At 32.3% G+C, this 17576-nt stretch overlaps 2 long non-coding RNA genes across 3 annotated transcripts in view; one reads left to right on the top strand and one right to left on the bottom strand.

Annotated features, from left to right (window-relative positions):
- The window catches only part of LOC143223224 (uncharacterized), a 334153-nt gene that overhangs the window by 127612 nt on the left and 188965 nt on the right, over positions 1–17576 (bottom strand). The gene's annotated exons all lie outside the window — the stretch shown is intronic.
- On the top strand, positions 9566–10470 carry LOC143224251 (uncharacterized). Its single transcript, XR_013013291.1, has 2 exons — positions 9566–9810; positions 10196–10470. It is a non-coding gene; the product is annotated as an uncharacterized LOC143224251 (long non-coding RNA).

Below are 17576 nucleotides of genomic sequence, written 5' to 3'. Positions count from 1 at the left end.
TAGAAACAGGCAGGACTAAAATATATGATGTTCTCACTGAACAAATACCCTTTAAACAGCATCAAGGTGTACGAACCCTGTCTCTTATCTTATAAAATTTGTTATTGTGTGCCAAATGACTCTAGGGTTAATGACGTTTTTCTTTCATTTTTTTTCTCTTTTGTTTTGTCTTTTTTATTTTGCTCTTTTTTACATCTGTTAATTTTTAACCTATTAATTTACTGCCAGAGTCAACAGATAAGCCTCTAATAGACTATATCCATGATATTCACTTCGGAAACCAGGAATATGAAGCAATATTATTTGTCTTGTCCCCTAAGCTGGAACACAAATTATAAGCCCGGCATGGCTAGGTGGTTTGGACGCTTGGCTAGTAATCTGATGATCGCGGGTTCGAATCCCCGTCACACCAACCATATTCTCCCTTTCAGCCGTGGGGACGTTATAAAATGACGGTCATTCTTACTATTCGTTGGTAAAAGAGTAGCCCAAGAGTTAGCGGTAGGTGGTGAAGACCAGTTGCTTTCCCTTTAGTCTTAACCGCTAAATTACGGACAGTTCGCGCTATAATAGCTTTTATGTGCTTTCCGCAAAATTCAAAAACCAGTCATTAGGTTTTATTCATAAATAACAATCTATACTGCTGCCCTCTATGAACATATACAAGTGATATATGATTAACTGATGTGTATTCGAATTCAAATCGTTAATACTTGCCTTAAATCAGAATATCATTATGTCTAAAAACACATTTTGAAATTTAGTATTAGTTTAAGTAAAGTAACTGAAAAAACACTCTGTCAACCAAATAAATAAAATGTATAGACTTTGTGCGAAATTCAAAACAAAGGAATTATGTTTGTTTCTTTTTTTAATTTTCGCACAAAGCTACACGAGGGTTATCTGTGCTAGTCGTCCCTAATTTAGCAGTGTAAGGATAGAGGAAAGGTAGCTAGTCATCACCACCCACCGCCAACTCTTGGACAACTCTTTCATCAACGAATAGTGGGATTGACCGTAACATTATAATGCCCCCACGGCTGAAAGGGCGAGCATGTTTGGTGCGGCCGGGATTCAAACCTGCGCCCCTCAGATTATGAGTCGAACGCCTTAACCCACCTGGCCATGCCTGGTCTCAAACGAATTGTAATCAATTAAAAATTTGTGAATAATCATTTACACTATTAAATTCAGGTAAAATTATAATCCTTGTATATTATCAATTACGGATGCCATTTGGAGTGAATTATAGGTAACTCGTTTACATGATCCTGGGCATGATCATACTGGCGGACTGATGCAAAATTTGAATGATCAAGGAGAGATTTCATTTTTTTGTTTCTAAACGACTTTACTTCAAGGTAAAATACATTAAATGCTCCATGGTTACAAATCAGGTACTTCATGGAATTTCACTTTGTTGATTACAAACAATAATAAACTATAAGCAGCCGAACACATTACTGATTTTGCATAATGTGCGACTGCTTTACGATAATGATTTAAAGTAAAGCAGTCCCTTCGGGATCGTCTTATTCCAAACCAGTATTCACGTTTTTTATGCCATTTTACTTGACAATGCGCAAGTAACGCATGGCCTTTCCGATCTCTGTCGAGAGCATTTATGTGAAGATTTCAGTGATTTAAGTGCATATGTTAAATTCAGCATTTATTTTTAAATTTTAGTTGTCATGAGTTAAAGAGGAGGTCCAATATACATATATATCTTATAACTGAAATAGTTTCAACCGCAAGAAGTACATATTTCAACGTCTGGGTCAGGCATGGCCAGCTGGTTAGGCACTTGCCTCTTAATCTGAGGGTCACATATTCGAATCTCCGTCCCACCAGACATGCGTGCCCTTTTAACCGTCGGGGCGCTATAATGCTACAATAAAAGAGTAGCCGAAAAACTGGTGATAATTAGCTGCCTTACCTCTAGTTTTACACTGCTAAATTTAAATCGGCTAATAGTTGATAGCCCTCGTGTAGCCTTAGTGCGAAATTAAAAAAAGAAAGACAGCAAATCAACAAAATAAACTTGTTTTATTCCGTACCGCATTCTTTCTGTCATTTATATCGTCACAAACAATTGAACCTAGAGCTATTAATATATTCAATACATATCTTTCATTTCAATTAGTAACGTCAAGGCAGTTAAACTCGACCCGGCATGGCCAAGCGTGTTAAGGCGTGCGACTCGTAATCTGAGGGTCGCGGGTTCGCATCCCCATCGCGCCAAACATGCTCGCCCTTTCAGCCGTGGGGACGTTATAATGTTACAGTCAATTCCACTATTCGTTGGTAAAAGAGTAGCCTAAGAGTTGGCGGTGGGTGGTGATGACTAGCTGCCTTCCCTCTAGTCTTACACTGCTAAATTAGGGACGGCTAGCACAGATAGCTCTCGAGTAGCTTTGTGCGAAATTCTAAAAAAACCAAAACAAACAAGCATAGCTTGTGTTTAATTACAAACAAACGAACTAATGTCTTCTGACAAGTTTCTGAAATTCAAAAACAAGCAGTTAAACTCTAAAACGTGACATCTCATACTTGGCTATTATTTCGAATCTTTATTGCAGTAGCAACACAACAAAAAGTAGCAGTCTGTAAACGATTCAAATATCTCATACACAATGTTTCTCTTAATTAAATACTAAAGGTTTGTTTATTTATTTATAATTAGGCACAAAGCTACACAATGGGCTATCTGTGCTCTGCCCACTATGGGTGTCGAAATCTGGTTTCTAGCGGTGTGAGTCCGCAGACATACCCCTGTGCCATTGGGGACAATAGTAAAAGTACAATATATTTTATTACGCTGTTGCATATGAAATGTCGGATTGTTAAAGGATAATGTGAAACAAGTACGTCGTTTTGTTGTTTAATGTATTTGATCAAAATAAGTTTCTTAAGTTTCAATACAATTGTGCCAACGAGTTTTAAGTTTATATATGTCTTCTTTAAAGAATTGGACGTTATTTCATGCAACAAAGCCTTCAAAGGTACTTTTAATTGACCTTTGGTTTATAAACGTTATTTCCTTAAAAATCTAAAATTAGGGTTTCGATTCCCCTCGGTGGACGCAGCAGATAGCCCGATGTGACTTTGCGATAAGGAGCACACACACTACAACTGACTATTGATACATAATATATAGTTTACAACAGCATTTTCCTCCTTTGATTGTTTCTCCTTGGTTTAAGAATGAATAACGAATCACCAAGTACTGACCATAAATTTCTTATTGTGAAGAGCTGGTTTTGTTGTTTCTTCATAGTCAAATCACTAACTGGATCGTCATTGATTGTCGTAAGGAATTCATTTTTTATAACAGGTATCAATTCTATGGACAAACGGGTCAATTTTGTGTGAGTAAGAAGTGAGGGACAATTTGCAACTCGTCTTGTTTGATTGTTTTCAGTCAATTCGTGAGGAACCTATTCAACGAGATTTTTCATCTTTCCAATTGCTTCAAGATGTCGGGAAACTGTTCAATAATGAACATCAAGTTTATCAGCAATTTCTTTCACGGTTTGATGAGTATCTGATTCAACTTAGGCCTTTAATTCTTCCTCATTAATGGCTGTATGTGGGCAACTCCGAAGCTCATTTTCAAGATTTGTGTCAACCGAGCGAAATATGCTAAATCAATGCTGTGCTCTGCGCTCCTAAGAAAAATAAACTGAGCTTAAAATGAACCAGACAACATACTATATTATTCTGTCAAATCTGAGATATTCTTATCTTTCAGCCACTAAAGTCGAGTTTCAAATCTGTACATGAAAATCCTACATTTGCAACAGCCTGATAGATTCTGCCTTTATCAACTCGAAATTAACTCGCTCGTCATAAGCTCTGGATAAGATATTAAGGAAGTTCTGGATCGAATAGAATACTCAGTGATGTTTGTAAGTTTATAAAGCTTTTCTAAATAAATCATTATTTGTAAAAAACCGTTACTATAAGTTGTATTCTCGTTTGTATATTAAAATACATTTGTATAAAGAATGTGTTTATTAATCTTGTTGGCAAATATCATAAATTTAATAGACATCGAAATTTAATTAACTACCTAATTTAAATTACAAATTAATTCAGTCTCAAGCTATTTTAAATCGTAATTCGTTACATAATAAATCAGAAGATCGTTTGAGATAAATTATAATACGTAACACAAGAAATAAAGTTTAGATAATTTTCTAATTGCAAGACCTATAATTGTATTCAACTTTAAATTTTATGAAGCTCTGTGTCTATGTTTTCATTGGTAATCATGAATAACGCATGTTACTTAACCTTAACATTTTCTCATGAATACAGTTGTTCCTTCTCACGAAGTTAACATATCATCTAATGATACTTTTTTTCTCCATCCTATAAGGGAATTAAACTTAAGATTGTAGTGAACAGTGATAGTCACCATGGAAAAAATCGAATTTGACTTTAGGACCAGAAACGAAATGCTAATCTCTAAAGCTAGAAAGATGGAATGTGTGCTCTACTGAGAACAGACTTGATATAAAATTATAAAATACATCTAAGTAGGTGCAATTACCAAAAGAAAATGAGCAGTAATATCTATTGAATCGCTGGACACTAGACCTGGAAAGTCGCTGAGAAAGAACAATAAAAATAAAATGTCATCACTAGGTGCAAATAATTGTATTATTTTAAACAATGACAAGTCCAAGACATCACCTCTCCCAAAACACTATGTGGAAAATAAAGAATATAAGAGATCGCCTCTCCCAAAACACTTTATGTTTAAAATAAACAATATAAGACATCGCCTTTTCCAAGATACTTTATGTGTGAAATAAACAATATAAGAAATAACCTCTCCCAAAACACTTCATGTGTAAAATAAACAATATAAAATAGAAAGGTACTCTGAGATTGAATTTTGCGACAAAACATTGTCATTAATTGATTATTTTATAAATATCAGTTTCAAATTTCCCGTTGTTTATTGGTGAACGTCTCATATGTTCTGTTATTTTAGCTAACTCATATTTTTCCTGATCTTTAGTGTTGTTTACATTTCATAATTTAAATTTTTCATGTCCTTTGATATTTCTGGTTTTTGTTTTGTTTTTCCTATACATTTGGAACCTGAAGACGTTCTTATTGTGAGAAAGTGTAGTTCTTCATGTTTCTTCTTAACCAAAACTTTATGGTTCGAACAACTCAAAGTTGTGATATTGAAATACTGTTGTTAAATTCACAGGTTTTTGAAAACAGGATATTTTGTCCTCTAGTGGTCAGCGATAGGCTTGAGGATTTATAAAAAAAATCGCTAAAATTCGGAATTCGACCTTTCCGGTGAACACATTGTACAGCTTTGTGCGAGAATAAAGTCAGTTAAATTAAATTTTGGCTACTCATACATACAAGCATACATAACTAATTGCACATGAATGTACTACTCCATATTGGAAGTATTTAAACCAAAGTCAAGTACAACAGACTCAAAGTGTGCTTTGTATAAAGCTTGAAAAGGCCAAGAAACAAAGACCCGAACTACAGATGAGTAAACGTATTTCCCAACCCGTAATACGTTATTTCGGTCTTGTTTAAAATTCTACTTCATTAACAAGGAAATCGTTATTTCTCAAGCAAGGTCTCTATTTATCATTTTACACTAATCACTTACATTATTAGTGAAGCTTATATCTTAAAAGCTTTCTTAGTGGAGCGTAAAGTCATTATAGATCCTAACTTGTATATCGTTTATCAACAATTCTGTTATCCAATGGCAAACTTTAGATATGTAAATCTTTGCTGATATGCATCTGTTCAAAAACAAACATTTAAACCAAAGCCACATGATTCAATACAAGTTTAGAATCATGACTTAGTTTGTCGTCTTGTCAAAAACAATCTGAATATATTCAAACTTTTTTTAACCAGCGCTATACACTAAATATATAACTGCTAGGCACCTACGAAACGCATTTTTAGTTTGCCTCCTTGTTTATACACGTGCTGTTTCTCGAGCTTCTGATAAATATAGTTACTACATGTTGTCATTTCTAAATAACAGACAGGCTGCGGAAGAAAAACAACAACAAAAATCGTCAGTTGCACAACACAGTGAAATATCTAAGTACTAAAAGTGTTTAGGCCTTACCAAAAGTTATGACACATTTAGTGTTATAACTTTACTAAAGTTTATATTTTAGTACTTATCAATTACAATAGTACTAAATCTGTCTCGATTTAGTAGCATATGACACAATATCCGTGCATTTTATTTCAATATATAGCCAGAACTTTGTTGTTGTTTTGAATTAAGCGCAAAGCTACACAATCGGCTATCTGTGCTCTGCCCATCACGGCTATCGAAACCCGGTTTTTAGAGTTGTAAGTCAGCAGACACACCGCTGGGCTACTGGGGAGCCCAGAATTTTGTGTGTCAGATATAAATGAAAGGAGAAATGTGTTAGAAAACTACTTTTTATGAGAATGGAAAAAAAAGTAACTAACATTGCGAAAGCGTTCCTACTGATATCGAAATAATATCTTAATTTTGAACTAGCACCACTTGTAGGCTCTTCTTTCATTATAGTACATATGGATTCATTCTATGATTCGCACAGCACAGGCTTTATTTCAGTTTTATTTGTCTATTCTATATATGCAACACTATTTATTCCAGACTTAGTGCGTGGAATTTTTATTTGAAAGATATTGGTGTTAGTATTTTTTTATACTATAGGCTGGTCTTCAGTCAAATAAGCAACCGTATGTAACCAAAGAAAGCCTATTATACCTAAATAACCAGAAGATAATCGTAATAACTGCAAATTAATTTTAAAAAAATATTAAAAATAATAACAAAAAATATGAGTAGGAAAATTCAGGTGGACAATAACGAGGCTTAAAACAGTACAAAAATGGACGAAAAAAAGAAGTTACCCATTATTAAACAGACGAAACATACAACTAAGACAAATAAATAAGCAACTATTGCTTCAAAAACAATTTGGATTGGTTTTGGAAAACTGTTTCTAATAAAATGTATAATTTCCTTTCCTAATATTCTAAAAAGTGCATAATAAAAATTAACGTTTAAAGACAATAACTTTTTATTTTTTATACAATTATTCATATGTTTTAAACAACAAACATTGTTATTTCCTTTATCAATAACGTAGTGTTTGTGAGTATTCATTCTAGGTAAAAATTTTAATTCGATCCATTACAGTAGTCAAAACATGAAATTATCCTATTGTAATTAAAACTTCTTTAAATATTAGAAGTCACAAATAAACTGCAATACGTAATATCATTGATAATTTGGATGTAATTAAAACTACAAATAGCTGACATATCTAAACATGTATAATACGTATAATAATTCCATTATTGTTCAAACTAGCATTGTTCAGAAAATTTGTTAAATTTCTCTGTGCTCCTAAATTTGGTTATATTTTATAATTATCTAAACAATATATAATTCGTTTATTGTTTTAGTTTAATATAAGGTAATCAGGTGTATTCTTCGTGTTTTTAAGAAAGGGAGATGTGAGGCAAAACGAATACACCAAAAGAAGCGAAGTAATACGTTCCCAATAAGAAACAAATCCTAATTCTAATTTCCTGTGTTACTGATTATACCAACAAACATAATTTTTTTAAAGACAACCGTAATGAAATTGAAGGAAAAGCGAAGTACAAGTGGAGCATGGTCACAACAAAGTGGTGTAACAGTGAACGACAACAAAATCGTATCAAAAGTAAATCTATAGCCTCATAGCCCATTTCTGGATCTGGTTACAGACCTTCTAACAAACGCTTTAACATAGCTAAGCTCCTTCATGGTATGTAATTCTCTACGAGATGACTAGTACAAAAATGTGTACATGAAAATTTACTTCATGCTTACGTTGTTTTAACATTAACATTATGTATTATCAAATTTCCGACCTGTTTGTATAAACCACCATGCCTCTATTTCTATAAACTGCTTATAATGCCCAAATATGTCTTGTTTGATATATAGCATTACGAAAAAGAAACAAAACAAGAAAATCAACTTAAATATAAGTTTTTTCTATAACAAATCACATAAACTATAGCTTCTTTTACGACGTTACTCACCTACTAACTTCAATATTAATACTAATTGGACAGCATCTAGTCTACGGATTTACAACGCTAAAATAAAAAATTCGATTCCCTTCCTTAGACACAGCAGAAAGTTTGATGTGGTTTTGCTATAAGAAAAACAAACATACTAATTTCAATGCTTATGTTCGAAAGAGCACATAAAGAGTAATCATATTTCATAGTAAATCCTATTAAAAACTGAATTAAAACAGTATCAAATAATTTCTATCATTAAGTTTGGAAAATAGTTAAAAACAAATGATTTTTCTCAACTATTATTTGCTGTTATTAGCAATGATTTTGGTTAACAAGTGTTAATACAAGTAAGCCGAACTTATTCCTGCTGTTGTGTAGTTAATAATTGTTATTCTTGACAACAGTGACAGTCCCTAACTTTGAAATCCTTTATTTTTATTACATACAGAGTTCTAGAAGTATACTAACAGTATCTGATTTTGAAATATTTTATTTTATATAAGTACAGAACTTTGGAAGTCTAAATGACAGTATTTTACTTGGAAGTCCTTTATTCTAGTTAATTATAGAATTCTATAGGTCTAAATGACAGTCTTTTTTTGGAAACCCTTTATTCTAGTTAATTATAGAATTCTATAGGTCTGAATGACAGTCTTTTACTTGGAAACCCTTTATTCTAGTTAATCATAGAATTCTATAGGTCTAAATGACAGTCTTTTTTGGAAACCCTTTATTCTAGTTAATTATAGAATTCTATAGGTCTAAATGACAGTCTTTTACTTGGAAACCCTTTATTCTAGTTAATCATAGAATTCTATAGGTCTAAATGACAGTCTTTTTTGGAAACCCTTTATTCTAGTTAATTATAGAATTCTATAGGTCTAAATGACAGTCTTTTACTTGGAAACCCTTTATTCTAGTTAATCATAGAATTCTATAGGTCTAAATGACAGTCTTTTTTTGGAAACCCTTTATTCTAGTTAATTATAGAATTCTATAGGTCTGAATGACAGTCTTTTACTTGGAAACCCTTTATTCTAGTTAATCATAGAATTCTATAGGTCTAAATGACAGTCTTCTAATTTTGAAGTATTTTATTATAGCTGATTACAGAACTCTGGAAGTCCTGTATCGACAGTTGTTAAAGTCAATAAACAAAAACATCTTAGTTCTACTTTTATAGACGCATGAATTTCACGTATAGGAATTGTACCGTCATTGAATCCTCAAATAACTTTGAACTTCAGTTAGTCTCGACAGGAAGCAAATGCCTATTTACTCAAATATATTTGAAAAACTAAAAGAAGGAAAATATTTCAAAGTCGTAAACATGGCGGGTAAGTCGTTTCATCTGTAATTACTCGTTCAGTACTTTGGCATCAATGAACGCATGCGCACACAGGCGCCCTTATTTTTATTTATCTGTCCAATCAAGAGCTGAATTTCTGGCTCAATAAATCTTCTACATAGCTGAGTCCTCTTTCTCCCCTTGTAAAATAATCTTTTTGCAATAGCTCTCAGTGCATATTGAATGGAAAACTAGTTCCAATATACGAACTAAACAACATTCACTTATGCTCTTCTAAACTGTGATCTTAACCCACACTTAACTCTCTTGTGCAAAATAATATGCACACATCAATATGAACATCATGATAAATCAACTTGCATAAGAAAATGAAATGGACCCATAAACATATGTATAAACAATTCCTCATACAAGTGAGTAGTCTGTTTATATCTCTTGTTTTTGTATATTCATGATTAACAAAACTCAGTATCTTAATATATTAACTAAAATTTAACATGCTTTGTGCAGTGAAAAATATTTTCACATTTCCATTATCTTAAGATGCCATGTACTCACAAAGATTCATATAAATATTAAGACAATATTACAATTAAAAGTCTTAAGATAGCGTTAGGAAATTAAGAGTGAGGAATATCGGTTGAAGTTTAGAAATTGGCCTGCTTTTGGTCACTTCCTAAGAAATTAAGGGGTTAAAATATTCTAAGTTGTTAGAAATTTATTAAAGGGGACGGCGTTATGAAGACAATAGAAACACCTATGATTATGAGAAACTGTAATTTGTTATAATTAAATCAGATAAAAAAGGAAAGAGACTTCTTCCACGTAATGTGTCAGAAGTGGATATAAAGACGAAACAAAAGACGAAAGAAAAAAGGAAGATGCAAGAGATACAGAACAAACCGAGAAAGATTGTTGTCGTTAATACTATGAACCAAAACAGCTATTCAGATGTCTGCTGAAGGATACTCGCTCGTAAAGTTATATAAATACTGTTACGTATTATAATTTATATCAGATGAACCTCCAATTTATTGTATTAGGTATTACGATTTAAAATAGTCAGAAACCGAGTTAAATTGTAATTTATATTTAGAAGTTAATTAAATGTCGATATGTTTAAACTGTATCATGTGTGCCTACAAGATTGATGCTCAAGAGTTCTTTCTTAATACAAATATATTTTTATGCACAAACAATAACACAATTTATAATAACGGTTATTGCAGATAGTTGTTACAAATAATGATTTATATACAAAAGTTTTACAAACTTACAAACAGTATTAAATCTTTTACCTGATCTGGAATTTCCTTGACATCCTATCAATGGTTCACAATGAGCAAATTATTTTCGAGTTGATATAGGCACAATTCACTTAACAAGGAGCTAACTAGCTCTTCGCTGGTCATACGCAAAATCTTCGTAGTGAAAATTATATAATGTCTTCGTAAAAATACCCATATTCCCGAACAAATATCTGTAGTTTCCCGATTAATAAGCGTTAATCACTGTTATAACGTTTGAGGTTTATAGTATACCAACTACACCAAACCAACAATATATACTGTCTCTTTGCGCGTCGGTTTATAAACATTAGGCGAGAGAGTTTCTAGAAATTTCAGTTGGCCCGACAATACTGACTATACGCTAGTACTTTAGTAAAACGTATTGTTGATTATTACACTCGCGAACCTTCTGCAAATTTAGTGAATAGGAGGGAATTTTGCAGTAGACATTTAACAGTGCAAATTACTTGAATTTCTAAATATATATTTAACAGAAACAAACATCGATATTAAAATATGTATAATTAATTGTAAATCCGTCACAATATGAAACGCTATCCATAAGAATAATCATGAAATTTGACTGTATTGAATACATAAAGACAGTATCAAATAGTTTTGTAAACTGACACTGCTTATATTAAAGCTAAACATAATACTGTTGAAATATTGGATTAGCCATTTGCTAATATAATTTTTAGTGAATAACGTAATAGGTAGAGTCCAATGTCAACAAAATAGAAATATAAAAAACAATTATGAAGCATAGTTTATCGCAATGCATTAAGCCTACATGTTTTTATGTGTTTGCTTTATACAAAAACAGCTGTTGAAGACTTTATGCTCAAACGAAGTTCTGCAGTAGTATCTATTTCACTCTTTTTATATTTTGTTAATGATATCGTGAGATCTTTCAAATTCAAGAACAAAAACAACAATATGAAAGTCTTTTTCATCGTGTTTGCCACTATTTATCTGATTCGTTTAAAAATAATATTTTATGTTACGTTAATTTAATTTAAAATAACTTCACGGATGAGCTAATAAAATTTTTAAATTGATGTTATAAAATAGTGCTGTTATTTGAAAATTAGCTGTAAAATAATAAGTTTAAAAACATTCAACAGTATTTGGAAATGATAGTACACAATACCAATTACACGAGGTATTGTGCAGGAATTCGTGATAATATGAATATTTTAAATGTCTAGTTTTATCAAATGGAACATAAGTACACTCGATGTCACCTATTGATTATTTTACCTACGACAAAAAACAGAATTGTTCACCTTTCAAAGACGTATAAAATAGTTAATGACAATATTAAAAATCTAATATCTAGCCATGTAAACTACATCGTGTACCATTTTCTTGGCTATCACCTCTTTAACCTCACGAGAATGATGGATGCACTTAGAAAAACATGCCCTTCTATCAGTTTCTAATTTTATGTCTTCCCTCGAGAGTTGTGTTTGACACATTGCTACAAACTATTGGCAGTTATGTTTAAACTTCAAGTGCTATCGAAACACACAGCGTCAAGTTACGAGCCAAATCACTTAATCTATTTTCTTGTTACTTCATGGCTTCCAGAAAATATGATTCATTCTGTGTATATTCTCGGAATGGAGTTTTGGTGATAAAAACTCTGTTGAAGATTCAAATATGGAAGGTTGAGCTTCATTTGATGAATTATGAAGGCTTAACTGACACTTTTACCTTAAAATGACCGATGATGATAATTTTTTAAAAATAAAGTCAAAGTGAGGCTCATATGACTGGGCGGAATAACTGGTGGCTGAAAGCAATAAAAATCGGGTTTTAATTGGAACACTACAACATAGCCCTTAGCGCATAATAACAAAATAAACTAAGCATTTGGTTGTGTGTTAATGGTGTTATTCATCTGTTTGGTTTTACCCTCTGTAGCCTGGGGCCTTGTGCATTGTTCTAATTTTTTAACAAATATTGTAACTGTTTAAAACACATTTATGGTTGGAATAAATATGATATAGAAATAATTAAACTTATTGCAACAACTGAAAGCTTATATGACAGTGTCTAAAGACAAGATATAACTTACATACAGTGCTGCATGGCAACTAAAAGCTTAATTATACATTCCACAGAAAGTTGTACATGAAATATAAGTATCCTATCAATACATAAATAAACATCGACTACTAAACTAACGCCGTTTTCTTAATACCAGACGTAAAACATTAGTATTTAGTTGATCTGCCTTTGCAAAATTTAAGGCAGAAAAAAACACCTTCACATCACATTGACAAGATTTAAGATCTCAACCGTTTACATGCTGTCACTTCTAGCGGAGAATGTAGATAAGAGTGTGCCTAAAATTTGGTTGTATAAGATACTTTCTCATGGAACCATAAAATATGGTCCACTCATGTTGTATGTATACATACATACATAAATTTAACGCTGACTTTATAAAAGTCTTCCACGAGCGAGACGAAGGGGATATCGATATCCATGAACAATTCCGTTTGGGAAGAGTTCCTTCCTTTAAAAACCAAACCCCTGTTTTCGGTTGTTTTTTTTCTACCAAGTTTGTATCCGATGGCCGCTTTAGACGCAGGAAATGTGTTAATGACTGATCTTTCACCCAACATTTGCGACTCCGGCTGAATGAGCTGGAGCCCCCATCTTCCATTTATAAAGTAACTTCTTTCAGAACAGCTGGTGAATATTGTAAAGTAGTAATTACTGTTAACAATAAGTTGTCACAACTGTGAGTAGAAAGCAAACTACAAAACGTCAATGATCAAACTTCACTGAACCATCGAATGGATAACCTCATTGCTAATCATTAGCGTTGACAGGAATAAGTAAAACAATAACACAGGCCTCTGGTAGTTTAATTGCTTGAAATGTTTATATGCTCTTCAATAATTCCTATACGCTGAATCCGAAAACAATATTCATTCTTCTCCATCAAATATAGATTTCTCATGAAACGTCATATGCACTTTCACATAAGTGAATCATTTTCATTGAAAACAGGTCACATTTTGTTATGTTTAAAATGTTGACAACCACTGGTTATGGATTTTTATAAACTAGTCGTGACGTGAGAGTCTAGAACCCAAATATCACGTAATAATAAAAAAATGTCCTTTGCGGTAAAGGAAATGATAATTTGATCTATGCTTGTTTAATGTTTGGAATAAACAGCCTCTTTAATGAACAACCATAATCTCTGTTTGGAAAGCTGTAAAGAGCTAATTAATGTAAAGAAAAAATATTCATTTGGAGACAGAAAGCTTAACCGCCATTGGAACAGCGGTATATTTACAGATTTTAAACGCTAAAATGAAGGTTCGGTTTCTCGTGATGGTTATATATAAAGGTCCGGCATGGTTAGGTTTAGGATGTTCTACCTGCATCTACTCGTCATACGAAACATGCTCGGCCTTAAATCCCACTGTTCGTTGATAAAAAGAGTTGTTTGTGGGTGGTGACGACTAGCTGACTTTCCTTTAGTCTTACACTGCTAAAGAAGAAACGGCTAGCACAGATAGCCCTCGTGTTGTTTTGCACGAAATTCAAAACAAACCAAACAAGAATTTTAGAGCTCAAAATAAACTACTACTTTTATTGCTGGTCTAAGTTTTCAACAAGTTTAATGCTAGAAAACAGAAGAGAACAGAAGAATAGTTTAAGTTATCGAATATTAAAGATCAAAATGGTTTGTTCTATGGCTTTGAAGCCTGCACCAATACGATCATCCAATAATACAAAGATTACTAGCACTTTCTCTAAGTCGTACAGTAGAAGCCTTGTATGTGTAGTATGTTTCACATCCACTGATTTTAATGTTCTCTTTGTCTCAGTTTTCCCATATGCTGTTTTCTATTTTTTTAAATTCCCCCTTTATTTATTGAATTATCTATCCTATTATTATTTATTATCTTGTTCATTCTTTCTAATTCTGGCTCATTTTTTCAGGCCTTTTATTGTTGCGAAATACTTACTTTTCTTATAACTTAGCTTTGAAGAACGTTTGTTTGCTCTATCTGATATGGACTTAAACCAAAATTTTATAACCTTTGACACGAAATAATTAATATCATTATATTACACATCAAGTCAAGAACTTGATGCAACTCAGTCTTCTTTCTTATTAAATCCTACTCTGATGGAGAAATGTATCTATGTTTCCTGACATTGTATTTCAAATCAGGGTTAAGACCTCTCATCCACTCTTGAAGCTCATAAGAGGAAAAATTAATTAGTTGTATCTTCATGTATTACACCTGACCATTGAAGAAGTATTATTAACATTTTTAAGCTTATAATGTAAGGCACAATGGATTAACAATAAAAGCAAATAATATCGTTGTAAGGCTTCCACCTCTCTTTTGACATATATCAAATAATAATAGAGTTTTATTATATCATTGTAAGACGTAATATATATCAAGGGATAATTGATATTTTTATAATATCACTGTAAAACTTTCAGTCCTTTTCGTGGGATGTATCAAGGGATAATTGACATATTTATTAATATATTGACATGGTACAAAACTGGGATCTTATACGGGGACTTATAAGCCTATATTTAAAACAATTGTTATCTGTGGCAGAAAAATATTCTGAAATGTGTTAATATTTCATCTTGCCACCAGTCTTTCAAACTACTTTACATTTCGTAAACCGGTGTTACATCAATATATCATCACAACTAAACTTATAGAATGTGAAATTACAGTATGCACATGTAAAACACGTTACAAAGCATGACGCTTTTTTTAATTACGTTCTTTAACAGTTCGTTAGATGGCGTTACCTTTAGACATTAATTAATCAAAAAAAGTTGAAACTTCCAAAAGCATTCAGACAAGAATATTATTTACTTCCAACTAACATTCTTGTTTGTGAAAAGTCTCTTAGTTGTTTCTCATGTAATTTTTATGTTAAATTCAAAATTTCTACAAGCATTTTGAAATTATGAATATGTAATGTGCTTATACGAATTATATTTGGCTACCAATTAGTGCGTCGTTTGTACCGTCCTAGAGGCCCTCCGCTAGTACAGCGGTACGTCTCCGGATTTACAACGCTAAAATCAGGAGTTCGATTCCCCTCGGTGGGCTGAGCAGATATCCCTTTGTGGCTTTTCTATACGAAAAACACACACACCCGTAATAGGGGTTGAAATACTAACTTCAAGCGGTAGGTTTATTTAACTTACTTCCCCCAAATTTTAGTATGTTATTTTTATTTTTATGTATTTTTCATTCACTTTTTTTTTACTTTTTATTTACTTTGGAGAGCAATCAATCATCTTCCCTCAACTGTCTGCAGACATTGAAGGGCGATATAGATGTAGGACGTTGTTGGATTGATCACGCATATCTCGCTCTCCCTAATTTCTATTTTCATATTTATTATTTTAATTTCAATTTCTAATGCTATTTCTTTATTTTATTTCTTCACGTGAGACTGGTGAATGGAGGTTAATACTAATAGATGATGTATCCCCACCGCAATGTGGGTCCTATTTTTCAGTCACCTCTAAAACCTAGGGTATATTTTATATCTCACATTATAGCTTTTACCCTGGGATGCTCTCAGTTAGTGCAACATGTTTTTATTTTTGTTTCGTCTTGTTTAGGGTTATAACAAAATAATATAATTAATCAGTATTAATATTATCTTTAAATATATATATATCTTAGTGATTTGTAGATTGATTTATATTACAAAATATAACAGTCTATTTCTACGAGTTAATTATAACGAAATATTAAAAACATAATGGTAATAACTTTCTTGATCAAGATAATGTATCTTAAGGTGAACATTTATATTACCTAGAAGATATAACGTCCCCTGGTCGGACAGCGGTATGTTTTCGGATTTACAATGCTAAAATTAGGGGTTCGATTTCCCTCGGTGGACAGGGCAGATAACCTGATGTGGTTTTGTTATAAGAAACATATACACACAGAAGATATAACAGTGATTTATAAGTCCACATCAGAGTCATTCTTAAAATCTGAGGCAACAAATAAATAATATCATTAGTAGATAAATCATCACACCCCGAATAAGGATTGTCCATTCCATCAGCTTTTCAACGAGTCTGTTCAACATTTCTCTTCACTTTCTTCCTGGGAAGACTGTCTTAGTTGAAATATTATCGGTTCATATTCTACTTGTTAGTCTTGTTGAACAACTTCGTTTTTGTGTGCACAAGTGGTTTGGTTATCTTAATAAGATTGCTGAAAATTGTCAGCAAGTGAAACATACAAGTCTTGATGCATCACTCACATGTTTTCATGCTTTGTGTTCTTGAGATTGGTAGTCCATGTTTAGTGATAACTAATATGAACTTCTAATTAAAGCAAGCTATCCATACAGAGAATATATTAAATCACCTTTATAATGAATACAGGTAATTAAATATTGTAATCCTCCGTTGTTATTTAAAGATTAGAAAACATTGTTTCATCAATTGTGCACCCTCGCTACTGGCGATAATTTCGGCCATAATCCCAATCAAAGCTCATGAGGTAGCCAAGAAAATTTAGATTATCCCAAATACATAGTAATGCGCAAAATCTAGACAGTAAAAATGGGTATACTAAACTTTTATTCAGTATTATAGGAAAGTAATACAAAAGAAATAATAGAGGAAACCTTAGATATGGAAAACATAAACTAGTAGTTGATTCATGGATTATCGTATATTTAATAATCCTTAAATAACTCGACAACAGAATAGGTTAGGAGATTTGCTAATTTTGAAATGTTCTTCGACACTTTTAGAATCTGCCACTGGTTAGTACTTGGCTTAAGTCTGTGGTTCTAATACATTCGTATTCTAATTTACAAAATCGTCTATTTGTTTCTTTTCT

The sequence above is a fragment of the Tachypleus tridentatus genome, chromosome 8, assembly GCF_004210375.1.
Source record: "Tachypleus tridentatus isolate NWPU-2018 chromosome 8, ASM421037v1, whole genome shotgun sequence".
Classification (NCBI taxonomy): Eukaryota; Metazoa; Arthropoda; class Merostomata; order Xiphosura; family Limulidae; genus Tachypleus; species Tachypleus tridentatus.
Note: the sequence above shows the minus strand (reverse complement) of the source record. Positions and strands in the feature narration are given on the sequence as shown.